A 19,499-nucleotide genomic window follows, 5' to 3' on the forward strand; every position below is an offset into this window, starting at 1 on the left:
TTTACTGTCTATTTCTTCTTGCAGTTCTCTTAACTTTTCCTTTAGAAAGTTAGATGCTATACCACTTGGTGCATATATGTTTAGTATTGATATGGCTTCATTATTTATGCTACCTTTCAGCAGGATATAGTTTCCTTCCTTATCTTTTTTAACAAGATCTACTTCTGCTTTTGCTTGATCTGAGATAAGGATAGCTACCCCTGCTTTTTTGGCTTTACCTGAAGCATAATAGGCTCTGTTCCAACCTTTTACCTTTACTCTGTATGTATCTCCCTGCTTTAAGTGTGTTTCCTGTAGACAACATATTGTAGGGTTCTGCTTTTTGATCCAATCTGCTATCCGTCTCCGTTTGATGGGATCGTTCATCCCATTTACATTTACAGTTAAAATTACTAATTCTGTATTTCCTGCCATCGTATTATCCCCAGATTATGCTTTTTTCCCTTGAGCCCCCTGATCCCCCTCCCCGATATTTAATTTACAGACCCCCCTTGTGACGTGCAACCCTCCCTCTTTTTTTATTTTTTTATTTTTAGGATCCCTCCCCCCTCACTCCAAGTCCCTTCACTTATTCTCCTTTTCCTTTTCCCTTTTCCTCTCCCCCCTTTTAATGAGGTGAGAGAAAATTCTCTGAAAAACAAATATGTTAATTATTTACTCTTTGAGCCTCTTCTGATGAGAATAAGATTCACACAATGATTCTCCCCCTCACTAAGTTCCCTCAGATATGGTGTATTTTCTATGTCTCTTCCTGGGATGTAGTTTCCCTCTCTTTATCACTCCTTCCCCTTTTTCTGAACCGACCTCCTTCCCTTTACTACACCCCCCTTTTTTTCTTTTATATCAGTAAAATCAAATTATCCTTGAGTATTTTTTATATACCCACAACAGAGTTACAGTTCTCAAGGGTTCTGTGTACCTTTTTCTGTTTCTCTTCAGTCTTGTGGATGTAGATCAAATTTTTTGTTTAAGTCTGGTTTTTTTCTTAGAAACATATAGAATTCCTCTGTTTCATTGAATGACCATCTTCTTCCATGGAAAAAGATGCTAAACTTAGCTGGGTAGTTCATTCTTGGTTGCAGTCCTTGATCTTTTGCCTTTCGGAATATCAGGTTCCAGGCCCTTCTATCTTTTAATGTGGAGGCAGCCAGATCTTGGGTGACCCTTATTGTGGCACCTTGGTATTTAAATTGTTTTTTTCTAGCTGCTTGCAGGATTTTCTCCTTTGTGTGGTAATTCTGCAGCTTAGCCACTATATTCCGTGGTGTTCTTTTTTTAGGGTCTATTTCAGAAGGAGTTCGATGAATTCTTTCCACATCTACTTTCCCTTCTGTTTCTATTATCTCTGGACAGTTCTCTTTGATAATTTCCTGTAAAATAGAATCTAGGCTCTTTTTTTGGTCATAGTTTTCTGGAAGTCCAATAATCCGCAGATTATCTCTCCTAGATCTATTTTCCAGGTCTATAGATTTTCCCAGTAAGTATTTGACGTTGTTCTCCAGCTTCTCATTTTTTTTGTTTTGTTTGACTGATTCTTGGGTTCTCTGTGAATCATTCATTTCTATTTGTTCCATCCTGACTTTTAAGGAGTTATTTTCTTCTTTCACAGTTTTTAGTTCTTTTTGTAAATGCCCAATTTCGTTTTTAAATGAATTATTTTGCTCTATTGAATTTTTTGCCATTTCCCTAATTTTTTTTTTTGAGAATTATTTTCTTTTTCCAATTCAGAAATTCTATTTTCTTGAGACTTTTTTATCTTTTCCAATTCAGAAATCCTACTTTCCTGTGTTTTTTTAACCTTTTCTAATTCACTAATTTTGTTTCCCTGCATCTCCTGTGAATTCTTTATTTTTTCCAACTCCAATTTCAGGACGTTGTTATTCTCTATCATAGTTTCCCTTTCCTTTCCCCATTTTTCTTCGATCTCCCTCAATTTTTTAAGAGCTTCTTCTAGGAGAGAGTTATGTGATGGGGGGCAGGAATCGTTCCCCTTTAGGTTGTTGTCTGCTGACTCTCTGCTGTTAACTTCCTCGGGGTTGGATACCCGCTCTTTCTCTGTATAGAAGGAATCTATAGTTTTTCTAGCTTTTTTGCTCATATTTAAAAAAATGTTTTGGGGTCTGTCCCTGGGGTAGGAAATTATTTACTTCTTTACCAGCTTCCTCCCAGACTGGATGGATGCAGCGGCCCCTGTGCCTGAGCTAAGAGAGAGCTCTGGGAGAGAGTTCCCCACCCCCTCCCTGGAAGTGCCTCAGAGGTGATTAGCACTACTGTGCTTCCAGGGCGTAGAATAGTGAAGACAGCACGAAGCCCAGCCTATGTGTCCGGGTGGGGAGTGGATGTCTGCAGCAGGTGACGTGAGAAGCCCCTGTGCTCAAACTGGAAGTGTCTGCCAGAAACCGCAGTCCCTAGTTCAAAGGTTCCGCTTCTCTGGGACTTCCTGGAGCTGAGTTCCACTCCCTCCAGCTAAGCTAGGCAGTGTGTGTTGCCTTGGGCCGTATCCACCCACTTGTCAATCTCTTAACTATTCTCAGGAGGTAGCTGAGGCCACACCCCCTGGTGCCGAGTCTGCTGAGTCACCCCCAGGATCGGGGAAAATCTAATTTGAGTTTTAAAATATTTTGGCTTTCTCTTCTGAACTGCTAAATAATTAGCAGAGAAGAGCTAACAGCCTGTGCCAGATTCCTTTACCTCAGTGGCTTCTCTGATCCCAGAGCCCTTCCCAGCGCAATGGGCGCAGTGTGCCCCTACCCCACCGTCTGTGCTTGTCTTTCTTATTCCTCCCCTGAGAACTGACCTTTCCTGTTGAAACTCCAGATTCTCTTCAGCTGGTAAGTCTTGCTTCCAGTCCTTGTGGTATCTATCAGTCCTGAGCTAATTCTGAGACTTAATTTATCTAATTGGTTGTGAGGGAGTGAGGACGTTCACTGAGTCGTGTGTTTCTTCTCCGCCATCTTGGCTCCGCCCCCAAATTATCATCATCACAGTTATCTTGACAAAACTCTTATTAGTCTCTGCCTCACTTCCTTTTGCACCCCATATTCAAACTTGACTGTTATTCTATTTATATTTTGATTTCCTATTTTAGCATTCTAATTCCTCTGTGATGAATGTAGCATTTTGGGGATTGTTACTTTTATAAGATGTTGTAGGTCTTCATAGAACTAACAACTTTGGCTTCTTCAGCATCAGTAGTAAGAGCATACACTTATATTACTATGATGTTGAATGGTTTGTCTTGAAAGCAATAACTCATTCTGTCATTATGGAGATTGTACCCCAGGACTGCTTTTCTCACTCTTTTATTAAAAATGAGGGTTATTTTATTTCTTCCAAAGGATTCTTGCTCACAATAGTGTATGTAGTGATTATTTGAATTAAATTAACCCCTTCCTATCCATTTAAGTTAACTGATATCCAAGATGCTGATGTTAAATCTTTCAATCTCTTGTTTAATTATATCCAGCTTACCTTGGTTCATAGATATTACATTCCAGCTTCCAATACAATATTGACCATCATAATATTAATGAGGGAAAGGAAAGGGGGAACCCCATTTCTTGGTGCATAGATAACCCCATGAGGCACAGTATCCCCTGTAAAATGAATTTCAGGCCCAAAAATCTAGATTGATAAATAAAAGGTTTATTGTAGGAATTTGGAAGTAAAGTTAAGTTAAAAAGACGCCAGGGCCAAAGGTGGGCAGGCAAGAACCCTTACATGGCTGGAAGAATACCATGTGTTGGCTGGGAGGGCTCCTGCAAAGAGGGAGTTCTGGCTCACCTCTTTTATACCCAAAAGATTGTGGGTAGTTCCAAGTTCTTTTCAGTTAGCTCAGATCATGTGAGGACTGGGGGAAGCTGAGCTGATGGGGGCTGGGCCCAGATATTCAAAGGGTGCCTTTGACCAGGATTTGTGAATCAAGTTCAGTCATAGGTTGGGCAATTAGAAAGGAATCTTAAAGGGACCCCAACCCTCATCAATATCAGACTTTTCTTTTGTCACAGTTACATCCACAGCTAAACTTTTCAGCTTTGGGCCAGCTGCTTCTTTCTTTCTGGAGCTACTCGTAGTTGTCCTCCAACTCTTCCCCAGTAGCATATCAACCTGAGGGGCTCATCTTACAATGCTGTATATTTTATCATTTTAAAACTATCCATGGGACTTTCTTGGCAAAGATTTTGGAGAAATTTGCCATTTCCTTCTCCAGTAAATCATCTTTTATCAAAACTCGGTATTAATATCTGGTGGTCTTGGATAACCCTACATGACATAGCTAATAGGCAGTAATCCAGGAGGGAACCCTGTGGGGTAGGTACTATTATTCATTACTTTTTTTTTTAGAAATGAGGAAATTGAGGCAGAATTAATTGATTTGACCAGTTTCACACATAGAGAAAGAACCTGAAGGCAGTTTTGAACTCAGTTTCTCTTGACTTCTTGATCTTCACCACAAAGTTTTTCAGTACAAAATATCTCAAAATAAAAATGAAACTAATTCTAGAGAATGGAATAAAGGTGTTTATTATATAAACAAGTTTGTTCAGAATTCTATCCACTGTATTGCTTTCTTCTAAGGAAGTGAGTATCAGTGAAGGAAACCTGAGTTAATATTGTACATTTTAAATTCTTCCTCATCTCCTTTATTCCCATTGTTTCTTTCATGCAAGAGGAAATGGTAGAAGGGTATCAAATGTAAAGTATATTGTTATTATGATGAGGGAGGAGGTCCTCTGTTTACATACTAAATTAATGGTTGAGAAATGAAATGTTCAACTTAAGCCATTAGCTTCATCTGTAACAATTTTTTATAATTGCTCCAATAATATGAAAAAAAATCACAATTATTCCATATTTGATGGTGTCACAGTGTCATGTGCTATCTCATGAGTAAAACTGGAGAGTTTTTTTTACTTCCTTTGACTCTATAGTCACTATGAGAAAATAGCTATGGAAAAGTGTTTTGTTTTGTTTTTAAATAGTATTGAACTACTATAGTAGAAAATATCTTTAACTTAAGAACTGCATTGGAAAAACTATAATATAATATAGGAATTGCTGAAATCTCTTATGAATGCTCAAAATCAAACAAGGATTTTCTTGTCAATATAAAAGATTATTTCTATATGAAAATGTGCTGTGCTTCTAGCTCACATATGAAATGCATCATAAAGATTGTAAGTGAGATTAACAAATGCCAGAATGTTTCAAAATAAAGATAGAAGATTAATTCTAAAGTCTGGAATAGGAATAGCTGTCCAAGAATTTAAATTTGGATAAGTAACAGATATATTTGTGTATGGTAGACTAAAGGTAATTGGAACACCCAACAGTATAGTCAGGCAGTAAAAATCCATCAACATTTTTAAAAAACACATTTCTATATATTTCAAAATTGAGGAAAGGGGCATAGTCATTAAGAAATAAGCTAATACTATACATTGTCATTTTCTTCATAATTCTTCCTTTACTTCCTTAAACACAGTGCTCTGCTGATATTATTAAATGATACTACATCATGCAATTCTACTTTGAGGCAGTTAGCTGCTGGTCCTGGAATCAGGAAGACAAATACAAATCCAGCCTCAGGCAGTCCCCAACTGAATGTCACTGGATAAGTCACCTAACTTTAATCTGCCCCAGTTTCCTCACAAGGATAAAAACAGCAACTATTTCCTAGAGTTCATGTGCAAAGTTCTTTGGAAATTTTAAAGTACTATATCAATACTATTAGTATTAGTCATTTACATAGCACCTTGGAGTTTGATTTTAAAAATACATGACATTAAGCAGAAATAAATGATGATAAAAAATTTAGAAGCTGGGAAAATCTCTATGACAGAAATACAAATGAAATAAGAAGAGCAATATATTTAAATGAAGAGAATGTATAAAGGGACAACTAAGTGTCATAATGGATATAGTTGTGGTCTGGAGTCAGAAGACCTGAGTTCAAAGTTGGCTTCAAAGGAGCAGGTAGATGGCACAATGGATAGCGCACCAGCCCTGAAGTCAGGAGGACCTGAGTTCAAATGTGGCCTCAGACACAATACTTCCTAGCTGTGTGACCCTAGGCAAGTAAATCATTTAACCCCAATCTCAAAAGCAACAAAAAAAAAAAAACTGGGCTCAAATTTGGCCTTAAACAATTACTAGTTGTGTTACCTTAAGAAAATCATTTAACATGTCTGCCTCAGTTTCCTCATCTATAAAATGGGTATAATAAAAGCATCTACCTTTCATTGTTCTTGTGAGCATCAAAAGAGTTATCTGTAAAGTGGTTAACACAGGATCTAGCACTGTGTGGTGCTATATAAGTTTTAGCTAGTAGCAGTAGTAGCAGAGGAATCATGTAGTAGTAGCAGAGGAATCATATCATAGTAGTAGTAGTAGTAGTAGTAGTAGTAGCAGTAGTAGTAGTAGTAGTAGTAGTAGTAATAGTAGTAGTAGTAATAGTAGTAGTAGAAACATGGGTAGATTGCTACTTTTGCCAAACCCAAAAGGAAGATGCTAAGAACCTGAGTGAAGCCCCTCTGAAGAATTCTTTCACTCTATCAAATACAGTGTGCTTTTCAAACCAAAACAAATATAGGAACTTGGAGTGCATTGCAGATGTCCACATATAGCCATTGCTATAAACTGTATTTTACATAGAAGGAAGGAAGGAAATACTGATTAAGTGTCTATCTATGTACCTGGCATGTAGCTAAGTGTGTTACAGATATTATTTTATTTATTCTTCATAACAACTCTGGTGGCTATTATTATCCCCATTTTATAGGTTTATGGAGTTTAAGTGACTTGTTTAGTGTTGGGCAGCAACTAAATGTCTAAGGTCAAGTTTGAACTCATATCTCTCTGATACCAGGCCTAGCATTCTATCTCCTATACTACCTAATTGCCTCTATATTATGGTCTTTGCAATAATGTCTCATTTTTCTTCTGACTACCACCTCCTTCTATCCTCCTCTTTTCAGCTTCACCCCTCTTTCACCTTCTATTTTTGCTCTTCCTTGTTTCAGCCTCCTCTTTTTCTTTATGCTTTCCCTTCCTACTTCTTTATAAAAAAAAGACAAATTTCTATACCAAATTAAATATGCATGTTATTCCCTATATTGGGATTCAGGGGCTTACAACTTGTCTTCTTGAGTTGAGCTGGAGATGTCATACTGACCTGCTGATCCACTGGTCTTCTAAGAGCTTCCCACTAGATTCAATACTCCAGGCCTCCCTGCAAAGGGCCTCCCTGGACTAGGCCTTTCCATGCTCCATCTGCTCTGGGCCATGTTCCCACCTGTCCAATGAGACAGACCTTTCCTGATGATTTTCCAAGCTATCTTAAACTGGAAAATTATTATACCCCAAATGTCTGACATATAACTCCAAATTTCATTCATAGGTTTGATTCTGAGGGAAGCTGGAGAGAGCTCAGACAATGTCTACTTTCTGCCATTTTGACTTCCAACTCATTTTCCTAAATGTAAGTATATTCTTCTCATAATTATAGAATTATACCTTATAGTCTATCATTATGCTTACTTGAACATATGGTAAATGGCCAATTAAATATAAATAAATAATAAAAATTTAATGGTTAAAAAAAAAAAAATCATAGTACAATGACAGTCCAAAAGTAGTAGACTTTTATAACTCATTCAATCCAATTTACCTTATTTATCACCAGCATGAAAGATTTTGGAAATTAATTGTTGAAGACAAAAATATAAATAAAGAACATCCAGAGAAATGTGGCATAGATGTCATGTATTGCTTAATCCCCTGAAAATTATCTTAGGGAAGATCTCAGAACTCTCAGAATCTGTCAGTTATTAGAGGGCAGAATTAGGAAAGTAAGTTGTAGAAGGGAGATAACACTTTGTTCTGATAATCCTGTAGAGGACACCAGCTTCCCTTCTCTTTTGAGACTTTGTAAGCCCACTTAGGCAGTATGTTGTTGTTCAGTTATATCAAACTCTTTGTGAGCTCCTGGATCATAGTATGTACCTGGATGTTCTATTCTCCACTGTCTCTGTAAGTCTGTTTGAGTGTTTTGTTCCTTATATTCCTGATATTGTGTATCCTGCTTATCCTATGGTATCCCCTTTTCATTTTGCTTTCAATCTTTTCCAACATCAGGGTGTTTTCTGACAAGTCTCATCTCCTCATTATGTGACCAAAGTATTTAGGTTTCAGCTTCAGTATTTGATTTTCCAATGAATAGCTTTGACATTTAGATAGCCCCCAAATTCTGGACTAGAGTTTCTACATTGGCTTGCACACTGCAGAGGTCAATGTTTGCCAAGAGGAAAACAGGAAACCTAAGTGAAATCTTGTGGGGCAGAGTAAAGTATTCTGGGCAATCTTATTCCATATAGCCATCTTTGAGCCTGGAATTGAAAGGGATCATAGAGACCATCTAATCCAATGACTATTTTTTAAAGATGAGTAAATCCTATACACTTTGGAAGAGGTAATGGTTTACCCATCAGATGGGTAGTAGATGATGAAGGCAAGACATAAGCCCTATCCTGTTATATAAAAAGAAAAAAGGGAGGAGAGATCATTTTTAAAATTTTATTTTATTTTATTTTACTCTGAAGTTAAACACAAAAAATAGGCATTTATATTACATAATAAAATGGAAAAAAAAATTGTACCTAAAAGTGTGAGCTTCTAGTGTAGTTCTTTATTTTTTTTTGATCTTAAGATTCCATTCTTAAAAATTTTTGAGGACCTCAAAGAGCTTTTGTTTATGTAGGTTATGTCTACTGCTGAAATTTATCATTTTAGAAATTAAAACATCTTATTATTATGAAAATTGCTTTGAAATTGCAAACCTCTAGGCATCCCATTTTTAGTGGATTAACCACTTAGCTGCTCTCCTACAATGAAGATTTATGGAAATGATTATTCACAGGGTTATATTAACTCTGAAATTTAACATTAGACAATGTTGGGAAGATTGTAATGATGGATTTTAGTAAGATGTTATATCTGAGTTTTCTTATGAAGCATTAAAGAATTTTCATGTTAAAAAATGGTAAAATAAATTGTTCATCATGCCAGAAACAAAATAGTCTCTTCTTATAAGAGGAGCAGACTTTAATCTGAGGGAAATGAGAAATAAAAGATTAAAAAAATAACAGATAAAAAAGACAAAATGGTACAAGTTTGAAACTTAAAGAAAGCAATATATATATGGTCTAATAATTTGAACAGTTTGCAAAAGAATAATTTCAAACAACAATATGAAAAACATTTCTTCAAATCACCAATCAGAAGAAAAAATAAATTTAAAGAAGTTTGAGATTTAACCTCACAATCAGCAAAATGGACAACATGATAAGAGGGAAAAAGGCAAGATTAGAGATGTTATAGAAAGACAGGTATACCAACACAACAACAGTATACTTATAAAATTTTACAATCATTTTAAAAAGTGATATGACCTTACATGAACTGATGCTAAATGAAATAAGCAGAACCAGGAGATCATTATACACTTCAATAACAATACTATATGATGATAAATTCTGATGGAAGTGGATATCTTCGGCAATGAGAAGATCCAATTTAATTCCAATTGATCAATGATAAACAGAACCAGCTACACCCAGACAAAGAGCACTGGGAAATGAATGTGGACTGCTTGTACTTTTATTTTTCTTCCCAAGTTATTTTTACCTTTTTGAATCTGATTTATCTTGTGCAACAAGAGAACTGTACAAATATGTACACATATATTGTATTTAAGATATACTTTAACATGTTTAACATATATGGGATTACCTGTCATCTAGGGGAGGGGGTGGAGGGAAGGAAGGGAAAAGTTGGAATAGAAGTGATGCAAAGGATAATGTTGAAACATTACCCATGCATATGTTGTGTCAATAAAAAGCTATAATAATAATAAAGTGATATGACCTAAATTTTTCACACTGTGACCCAGAATTACCACTACTTACATAAAGACTTCTGTGAATTCATATAAAGGTAATTAAACTTAGAAAACAAAAGTCAAAATGATAATTTAACTGAAAAGAGCACTTAGAGTAAACCAAATACTATATAATTATAATCACCAATTTTGGCCTCAATGAAGAAATGAAGGGATGTTCCCCTCTCTAAGATGTGCTGTTTGATTTTGCTTAATTAATTCTGTTACCTGGAAAGACTAACTGGGGTTTAAGGGGGTTATCTAGTGGGAAGTTATCTAGAAATGATTTCTTGTAAAACAAAAGGAGCCAATTAATTTTATTATTGTTGTCTTCATTAATATATGATGAATAAAGCCATACATATTTTCTTTCAGATTTAAGATTAAGAGAGGGAAAAAATGTTACAGAATTTAAACCCACATTTCCTGATTCCAGGTCTAGCACTCTGTCCATTGATCCACTTAGCTGCCCTCCAATTTTGAACATAATTTCTTTCATATAGTTTGTCCTAATTTCAGAGCACTCAATTGTTAGGAAGTTTTCCCTTAAGTTAGGCTGAAATTTGTTTTTGCATAATTGCTACCCATTGCTCCCACTTTATTCCACCAGAACCAAGAAAAAACCAGGGCACATACCTTATGTTATTTGGAGACTACTCTCAAGCTAATTAAAGGGCCAGAGGGCTAGACCGGTAATCAGTTATGGTAATGAGGGGATAAAGGAAGACATTCCCCTTGTCCTGAAGTTCTGGAAGAAATCATTGATGTGGTTACATAAAGTACTTGTCCAACATTAGTTTCTGGAAACTGTGTTGTTGTTCAGTCATTTTTCAGTTATAATAAATTCTTCATGACCTCATTTGGGATTTTCTTGAAAGAACTACTAGAGTAGTTTGCCGTTTCACAGATGAGGAAACTGAGGCAAGCAGGGTTAAGTGATTTGCCCAGAGTAACCCAGCTAGTGAGTGCCTGAAGCCAAATTTGGACTCAGGAAGATGAGTTTTCTAGACTTACTTGTTATTCTATCCACTGAGCCTTCTAGCTGCCTGGTTGCAGGAGTAGGTTAAGGAATTAAATAGGTTCCTCCATTCCTCCATGCTATTTTGTATCGCCTAACCTGGTGAGGTCCTTCCTAAAATGTGATAAACCAAAATATTAACATTATTACAGGCTGGTATAACTAAGAGCACAGAAGTATTATCATCTCCTTTGTCTTGGACACTGTTTTGATTAATGAACTCTAACATCATTAAGTTTTTCCCCCTAGCCATGTTATACTAGCTACATTAGCATTATGCTAATATCAATTCCAGGCTCAGACTGAAGGTTAATTAAGAAGGAGTCTCTAAATAGATCATGTCAGTGTCCAATCATAGTATCATAGGACCAATATTAAACCACAAGTGCCTTGAGATATGTTAAGCTATTATATTTTCCATCCATTCTTGAACCCCACCCCCTTTCTCCACTGTCAGATTTTAAAATGCTATATAAAAGTTCAACTTTTTATGGAATGTGTGTGTATGTTATGGAATAATATTTTTTCCATAAGAAATAATCAACAGAATTATTTCAGAGAGACCTGGGGAGATTTATGTGAACTGATGCTAAATGAAGTGAATAGAACCAAGAGAACATTCTATACAGTAGCAACAAAATTATGTGATGATCAACTCTGATGAACATGGCTTTTTTCAACAATGACCTTATGATGAAAAGAGCCTTCTGCATTCAGAGAGAGTACTCTCTGGGGACTGAATGCAGATCACAACATAGTACTTGTATCTTTGTTGTTGTTGTTGTTTACTTGATATTTTTTCTTCCTCAATTTTTTTTCCCTTTTTGATCTGATTTTTTTTGTACAGCATAATAAATGTAGAAATTTGTATAGAAGAATTGCACATGTCTAACATATATTAGATTGCTTATTGTCTAGGGGAGGAGGTGGAGGGAAGAATGGGAGAAAAACTTGGAACACAGGGTTTTACAAAGTTGAATGTTGTATTTTGTGTGTATTTTGAAAACTAAAAGCAATTATTAAAAATGAAATAAAAAAGAATGTTCAACTTTTAAATTTTAGAAATTATTGCAGAGCAAAAGAAGGGAAAGAGTGCAGAGTGGGGATGACATGGGAAAAAAAATCTGTAACTTTCCCCTTGCCATAGATACTGGTAGGCAGTTGGTTGACACATCTAGGTAAGAATTAACTGCTGCTCTCCAGATATTTATATTACTAATTGTTTATCATGGTGTAGGCATACTAGGTACTGGAGATTCAAAGACAAAATTGAAACAGCTCCTATTCTCAAAGAGCTTACATTCAATTTATACCTCACACACATACTACCTCAATGAATATGGACAAATCATTAATCGTTGAAAATCTAGTTTTCTTCTTTTGTAAAGCTGGAATAATAATACTTTCAATACCCATGGAAATAATTATGTATTTAGAATCAGAGGGACTGGATCTTAATCACAATTTTATCACTTAGTACCTACAGGTATCTAACATGGACATTTTTTGAAATGAAAAGATTGGCCTAATGAAGTCTAAGCTCTCAAGTTTTGATTCTATGACAATATCATGAGGAGAAAATGTTTTGTAAACTTTGCATACAGGTAGATAACAGATGTAAGTTGTTTTCATAATATTAGCATTTATTTTTTCTTTTGGATGTGCAGTGCCAAAAATGCTATAGGTTATGGAGAAGTCTTTTCAACATAAGACAAGTACTCCAATGTTCAGCATGGTGTGACAAGAAAACAGACCTGGGGAAAATGAAGTCAGAATAAAAATTATGAATGCAGAAAGTTAAATTCTGGGCCCCAGCTGGATCTTACTGAAACACAAGGGCTTGCTAGGCTTTTGACTCTAACATCACCACAGAAGGAATCCTAATTTCCCAAAAGAAAGATATTAAGTGGCCTAAAAAGAAAGTAACAGTAGGTAATAAAGGGCACTCAGTTTATCATTGCTCAAAGAGATCCTTGCATTCCATTAGCTGAATCCAGAATCCACTGTGTTCTGAGTCATTGGTTCATGAGTACAGATTGTCTATGAGACCAGATGTTGTCACTGGGGCATTTCCCAGTGAGTTTAGCATTAGGACCATTGGGAAAGAGAAGAGAATACTCCAGACCATGCTATGCTCTTGGGTCAAATCACAGGAATTCAACGTATTTATGAGAATATCAAAATGGACAAGAATTCATAAGAAATCCAATTAAAGTAGCTCAGTAGGGAACTTTACAAAGTTCAGAGGATAGTAAGAACAAATGCATACTTATCAATCCAAACAGACTGGAGAGTTTGAAACTAGATGAGGAACAGAGAAATCAGCATTTTCATTCTATTATGGAGGAACTGTGGTTTGACCCATGGGAAACAGGACAAAAAAGATTTCATTCTAAGGTTTGTTACTCCAGTTGTATTCCTTGCATTGCCTTATAGGTAATAAGTCCATTCTTTCCTTTCTATTTTTCACTATGGACACAAAAAACACATAGGGGTTGTGAGTCACTTGAAGTGTTTAGGTAAAGTACCTAAGGCATACATGCATTTCTAGATTTTCCAAGATCTTATGCGTAAAGAAAAACAACAGTGGATTGTAGTTTTCTCTGGTTTAGAGGAAACATAATGTGGAAAAACTAGCAAGCTTATGTTCTTGTCCCATTTCTGCAATTGACTTTGAACAAATCTGTTTTACTCACCAAGCCTCAGTTTCTTCAACTGTAAAATGAGATTACACAAAACAATACCAGAGATCTTTGTCCAGTTCTTAACAGCAATAACAATAAAACTGCTTGTACTTCTCAAATTTAATATTTTATTGGTTATTGGTTACTTTGGCTGCATATGTTTTGAATAGCTAAACAGGAAAGAGGCAAAGTTAGCCATATTTTAGAACATGTTGAAAAAAAAAATTCCCCCAGAAATCATGTTTGGCAAAAATCAAGGCAAACTGGCAAGCATTCTCTCCTTGTTTTAAAAACCCAGGTGTACAGTATTTCAAGGAAAATTTAATCCACATGGTTCTGATTCACAGATACTTAGATCATTAAAAAAAAGTTACTTAAGAAAAAGCTATTTGATACCTAGAAAAACTGTTAAGCCTGACACATAAAACACATTAGGTTTAATTTAGTTTCTTAGAATTGGTACATTATATTTTGCCAATAGATATTAAATATGAACTCTGATTGTTCTTAAATTCGGAGAAATATATTCTCCTAAGACAACACAGGATCTTCTGGGGCTGTTTCAGCTTTTAGAGAGTAAACTTACAGTATTTCCTCTGTAAGGTTGGTCATTTCTTTAAAAATACAAGATTTTTTCTTCATTTTCTGGATTTGGGGGACAAAAGTATCTATAACAGAATAAGAATTGGTTACTCTACTGAAATGTAGCCATGCCTGTAAGTGAGAAGTGGAGAGGTCCCCTCAAAATACCTACTCATTTTTGTGCCAGTTGATACCTTTTGATAGTTTTTTGCTACTTCTATTTCCTATTGCTTTCAAGCATTATCTGCTGCTTAGTCAATCCATTCAGCCATGCTGGCAATACCATGTACCTTAAAAAGGCACACCAAGTTCCCTTCTAGCTAGAAATACATTTTTAAAATTTCTATTTAAAACTTGACTGATAAAAAAACAAAGACTTGAGGCAGAACAAGGTTCCTTCTGTAGAAGATCCAAAGAAAGACACAAGCTGGGCATTAACCAATGTAAAGAGCAAACACCTCCAAATTAGCTCCACAGAAAGACCCAGAGAAAACCTGGGGGCTAGCTAGATTCAGAAAGACCCTTACTCCCAAGGAACTTTCACCTCCTGGACAGCCTGCGGAGTTGGAGACCGAGTCTAAACAGACTGAGAGAACCTCAGCTGATTAGGAACTCCAGACTCAGCTCTGCTATACAGACTCAGTCCTGTGCAAGAAGGAACCAGCACCCAGTGAGTGTAGAGGCAGGGGTTCAGGGACACTGCTGGCTGCAAGCACTTGCAGGAGTGTGAAGCTTTTGGTTTGGGGTTCCAAGTAAGAAGGGAGAGCTGAGGTGAAGACCAGGGCACTATCCTCCCCAAGCCAGGATTAGAGTTGTTTACAATTATACTTCTCATTTAAAAATAAATAAATAAATAAATAAAATGATGAACAGACATGGGAATGGGGAAGACAAATTCATCTTCAGAAAAGGATGATGAAGTAAAAGAAAAAATCCTCTTCTACTCAAAAGAATAGCATTAAATGGTTAACTGCTCAGAGAGAATTCATAGAAGAACTCAAAACAAACAACAAAAAACAAAAGCCAAAAAAAAACAATTAATTTAAAAACCAAATGAAAGAGATGGAGGAAAAACTTTAAAAATAAATAAATAAAAGCCTTCCAAAATAAACAAGATTATGGGGATGAATACTAACCAACTAGAAAAGGCGATACAGAATCATAAAGAAGAAAATAATTTCTTGAAAATTAAAATTGGGCAAGAGCGTGTAATTTGGGAGAAACTGAGCAAGATAGAGATTGCAGAGTATTCAATACAGAATTTATTAAATGGAGAGATTTACTGGGACTAATGGATCTATGGTTGGTCCCAGGGCTGAACAAGAGTATTGTCTCAAAGAATCCAGCACTGAATATTGGATACAGCATTCTTTTATGGGGTAACAACAATGACATAATGGGAGAGGTACCTGGATGGGGCTGACCTAATGGGGGGGAGGCACCTAGGTTGACATAATGGGAGGTACTGGAGAGGCTCCTGATATTCTAATGATGTCTAAAATGGATAAAGACCTTTATCCCATCTAACATTAAGAGGGAATAAGTGTAGCCTAAGGTCTAAAATATAAAACCTTTATCCTAACTTTAAAAGGTAATGTTATAACCTGAGGCAGAGTAACTGAATAGGACAATTAGGGAAACTGGATCAGGACTTTAAAAGAGAACTGAGGCACATCAGAAGCCAGGAAAACTATAAGAGACAAAGAAATAACAAAATGTAAAAAATGTAAAAGTAAAATAGAATGTGAAACATAAGAAAAACAATGGATCTGAGGAACAGATTAAGAAGATAAAATATAAGAATAATTAGACTGCTCAAAAATTATGACCAAAAAAAAAAAAAGAACCTTGACATAATAATGCAAGAAATAATCCAAGAAAAATACCCTGAAATGATAGAACAGAAAGGGGAAGTAGAAATAGAAAAAATCCACCAATCACCACCTCAATGAGTTCCTTTGTAGAAAACTCATAGGAATATTATTGCCAAATTTAGAAAAACCCCAAATGAAAGAGAAAAATTTTAAGAAACAAAGGAAAAGAAACAATTCAAATATACTGGAGCTACAATTAGAATTGTATAGGATTTATTAGTAGCAATAATAATCCAGCAGTTCTGGAATCATATATACCTGCAATTAAAAGAACTAGGTCTATAGCCAAAAATATCACATTCAGCAAAATTATGCAAAACATTAAATTAAATAAAAATAGACATTCAATAAACTTGCAGATTTTCAGGACATTGTCTCAAACACAACTTTAAAAAATTATCATATAAAATCAATATCAAAGATTAATTTTAAGGAACTTAACATGGATAAATTACTTATGGTTTTTTAATGTGAAAATGGGTATACCATATTTTAAGATTGATATCAGTAACTGGGCAGCTCAAAGGAAAGACTGGGGCAGAGTTGAGAGGGATCTGAGGCTGAAAAGCAAAACTGTCTAGGAAAAAGTAAAGGTAGTATGTTATAGAGGAAAAATAGACACAGAAATAGTAGAGAGGGAAGGAGGACTTTTGTTCTGAAAATCTACTCATATCAGAAGTAGGTTAAATATGTAACACCACATATATACCATGAATATTACATAATTCCTAAGCCATACATTGATAGTATATGCCAGCTCTTCCAGCAAATATGTCAATACCTATGGGGGCTCAGTATCTTACTTTCCTCATATCCTTCTTTCCTTGTCCCTTAGGATGTAGGAAAGTGGATTCTTTCAATGAATTTATTTTTTTAAGGTTTCTTAAAGGAAAGGAAATATGGAACAAAATCCAGGGATTTTTTGTTGTTGTTGTTGTTGTTGTTGTTGTTGTTGTTGTTGTTGTTGTTTTGTTTTGTTTTGTTTTGTTTTGTTTTGTTTTGTTTTTCATTTGTTTTTTTAAGGACTGAGCAAAAGAAAACTGAAAAGGATCCAAAAAAAAAAAAAAGAGGTAGAGTGGGATCAATCTGTTTCCACTATGGTAAGATGGAGTTAAGGAGGGGTAAAAAAAAAAAGTTGTATGATAAAAGCAAGGAAGCAAAGTAGGAAGCAAGAATGGAAGGAAAGGTGGAAGGATGGAAGGAAGCATGGAAGAAAGGAAGGAAGAGAAGATCTTAGTTCTAATTCTACCTGTTTCTATTTAATTATGTGATTTTCCAGCTCTGTTTCCATATCTATAAAATGAGAATGTGAGATATCATTAAGAAAAGAGAGTTACATCTCTTTGAGGGCAAAGTCTCATTGATTTCTGTCTTTTTATCCCGAGGGTTTAATAAATATTTGGTAAATTCCATTTTTAAATCTTTAGGAAATTCTTTGTTAATGGGATCATTTGCCTCTCCCACAGAAAAACTGGACATTTAAAAAAAAGCTTATACTCAGCAGACCAAAAATCAAATAGAAAGCTGAGCCAAAGACTTTAGATTTGGGGGGCTGGGAGTAGATTTGGATGGAATTTCCCAAAGTAAGTATTTGTAGAACCAATCCCCAAAGCTGCTTTTTTCCTAGGCTGGGCTGGAGTCCATCTCTCCTGACAAGTTTTGCCCAAAGAGGACCTTTGCTGTAGGTTCTGACCTGATCTCACTCTGATCTGCTTAGGGAACTGTGGCTTCTTGGCTGGAAGTCAAAGGACTGAACGGGCTGTGGATTTTGTATCAGCTGGAGACAGGAAAAATTGAAAAGAGGCCAGGTGTGGGAAATTTTCCAATTCTTTGGAGATCATAAAAGGTCACAAATGATGCCTGAAATCCAGAAAACTCATGCTTAATTTCGGTTATCTTATTCAAGATAACAGAGGTATTGTGATCCATCACTCTTCCACCCACACTTTCCTGCTCCACAAGTTGGGGAACAGACTAAAAAGGACATGGCATATTGGTAGATGGTATCATAGCTACAAAAAGGAAGGCTAAGGTCAGAGGTGTTAGAGAAGAAAGGGGAGAATTCTGTGAGAGGAGAGTAATTTTGCCTTGGGGAATGAAGGGAAGACACTTGAGAATTTCACTTAAACTTGCCATTTTTGAAAGGGAAAAGAAACTTGAACCCAGTAAAAATTGATGTAGTTCAACTGATCAATTAAACAATATTTACTAGGTTCCTAATAAATAACCATCAGTCATTCAATGAATATATATTAGCCTATATTCCAGGAAATATGCTAAATGATAGGGACATAGATAGAAAGAGTAAAATGATTAGGTTTTTACAATGAGCCTATTTTCTACTGGAGAGAACAAGTACATGTAAGAGTAAAAATAAAGACAAGAGGAATCTGATCCCTCAGTGGTACTAAATAATGTCAGTTGGTGACAGAATAGAAATAATCTAATTAAACATGTCTGTTGTGCTGCCCACAATGATTGCCCTATAACAGAATGGTAGAGTAAGAAGAAGATTCATAAACCTCAGGACAAAAGGCCAATTACAGAGGGAATTCCAGGAGGCTCATAACAATGTGCAGGTGCTCACCCAGGGTTAGCCAGAAACTGGAAAGAGAAGCCAAAGAACTAGAAGCTTGCATGTGCATTCCCTTGGAGAGACTCCAGTAAACTTGGGGCTTCCCCAGAGTTTCCCATATCAAAATACAGTTATTTGGAGAAGTCAGGCTTTTATTTTTTTTTTTTTCTCTCCAACAAAGAATTTAGAAAAAGCCAATCAAATATCCCAGTCTGTTGGTTTTTTTTTTTTTTTTTTTTTTTTGTTGTTTTTTTTTTGGTTGTTGTTTTCTTTTCTTTTCTTTTTCTTTTCTTTTCTTTCTTTCTTTTTTTTTTTTTTAAGTGTTAAAGGAGGGAGAGTGGTTAAGTAGCCTATTAAATACTTCATTTGTAATGCAAATGAAACATACTCCAGTTGTTAGAATTGTCTTGGTTTAAGAAAGACCTTGATCCAATTGAGTCTTTTCTTAACTTCCAGGAGGGCATAGAAATATTAATGACTTTGATCAAAGTTTGTGAAGGCAGAATATTTAGAACTTTTGATTAAGAATTAAGACTAGGCTTTCCTGGAGGCAGTGCAGTGGATAGAGCACCAGCCTTGAATTCAGGAGGACCCCAGTTCAAATCTGGTCTCAGACACTTAACACTTCCTAGCTGTGTGATCCTGGGCAAGTCACTTAACCCCAGCCTCAGGGGGAAAAAAAAAATAGGCTTTCCTGAAGGAGAAAGAAGAAATATATAAATAAATAAATGTCAATGAGTTGCTATCAATTCATTCACTCATTCATTGATTTATTTATCTGTCTGTCTGTAAGGCCAGGAGGAAAGAAGGGATAGAGAGGAGTCTTTGT

The 19,499-nt window shown here is 35.7% G+C and overlaps 1 protein-coding gene across 5 annotated transcripts in view; it reads left to right on the forward strand.

Annotated features, from left to right (window-relative positions):
- Positions 1-3,836: 3,836 nt before the first annotated feature.
- Positions 3,837-19,499, forward strand: part of LOC141551390 (E3 ubiquitin-protein ligase Topors-like) — a 342,185-nt gene continuing 326,522 nt past the window's right edge. For 3 of the 5 annotated variants that reach the window (XM_074282995.1, XM_074282992.1, XM_074282993.1), the window contains exons 1-2: positions 3,905-4,311; positions 7,400-7,480. The gene's annotated coding sequence lies outside the window, so the exon portion shown is untranslated. Of the gene's footprint in view, positions 4,312-7,399; positions 7,481-19,499 lie in introns of all 5 variants that reach the window. The other 2 variants (XM_074282994.1, XM_074282996.1) reach the window with 1 other exon arrangement.

This window comes from Sminthopsis crassicaudata, chromosome 1 (assembly GCF_048593235.1).
Source record: "Sminthopsis crassicaudata isolate SCR6 chromosome 1, ASM4859323v1, whole genome shotgun sequence".
NCBI lineage: Eukaryota > Metazoa > Chordata > Mammalia > Dasyuromorphia > Dasyuridae > Sminthopsis > Sminthopsis crassicaudata.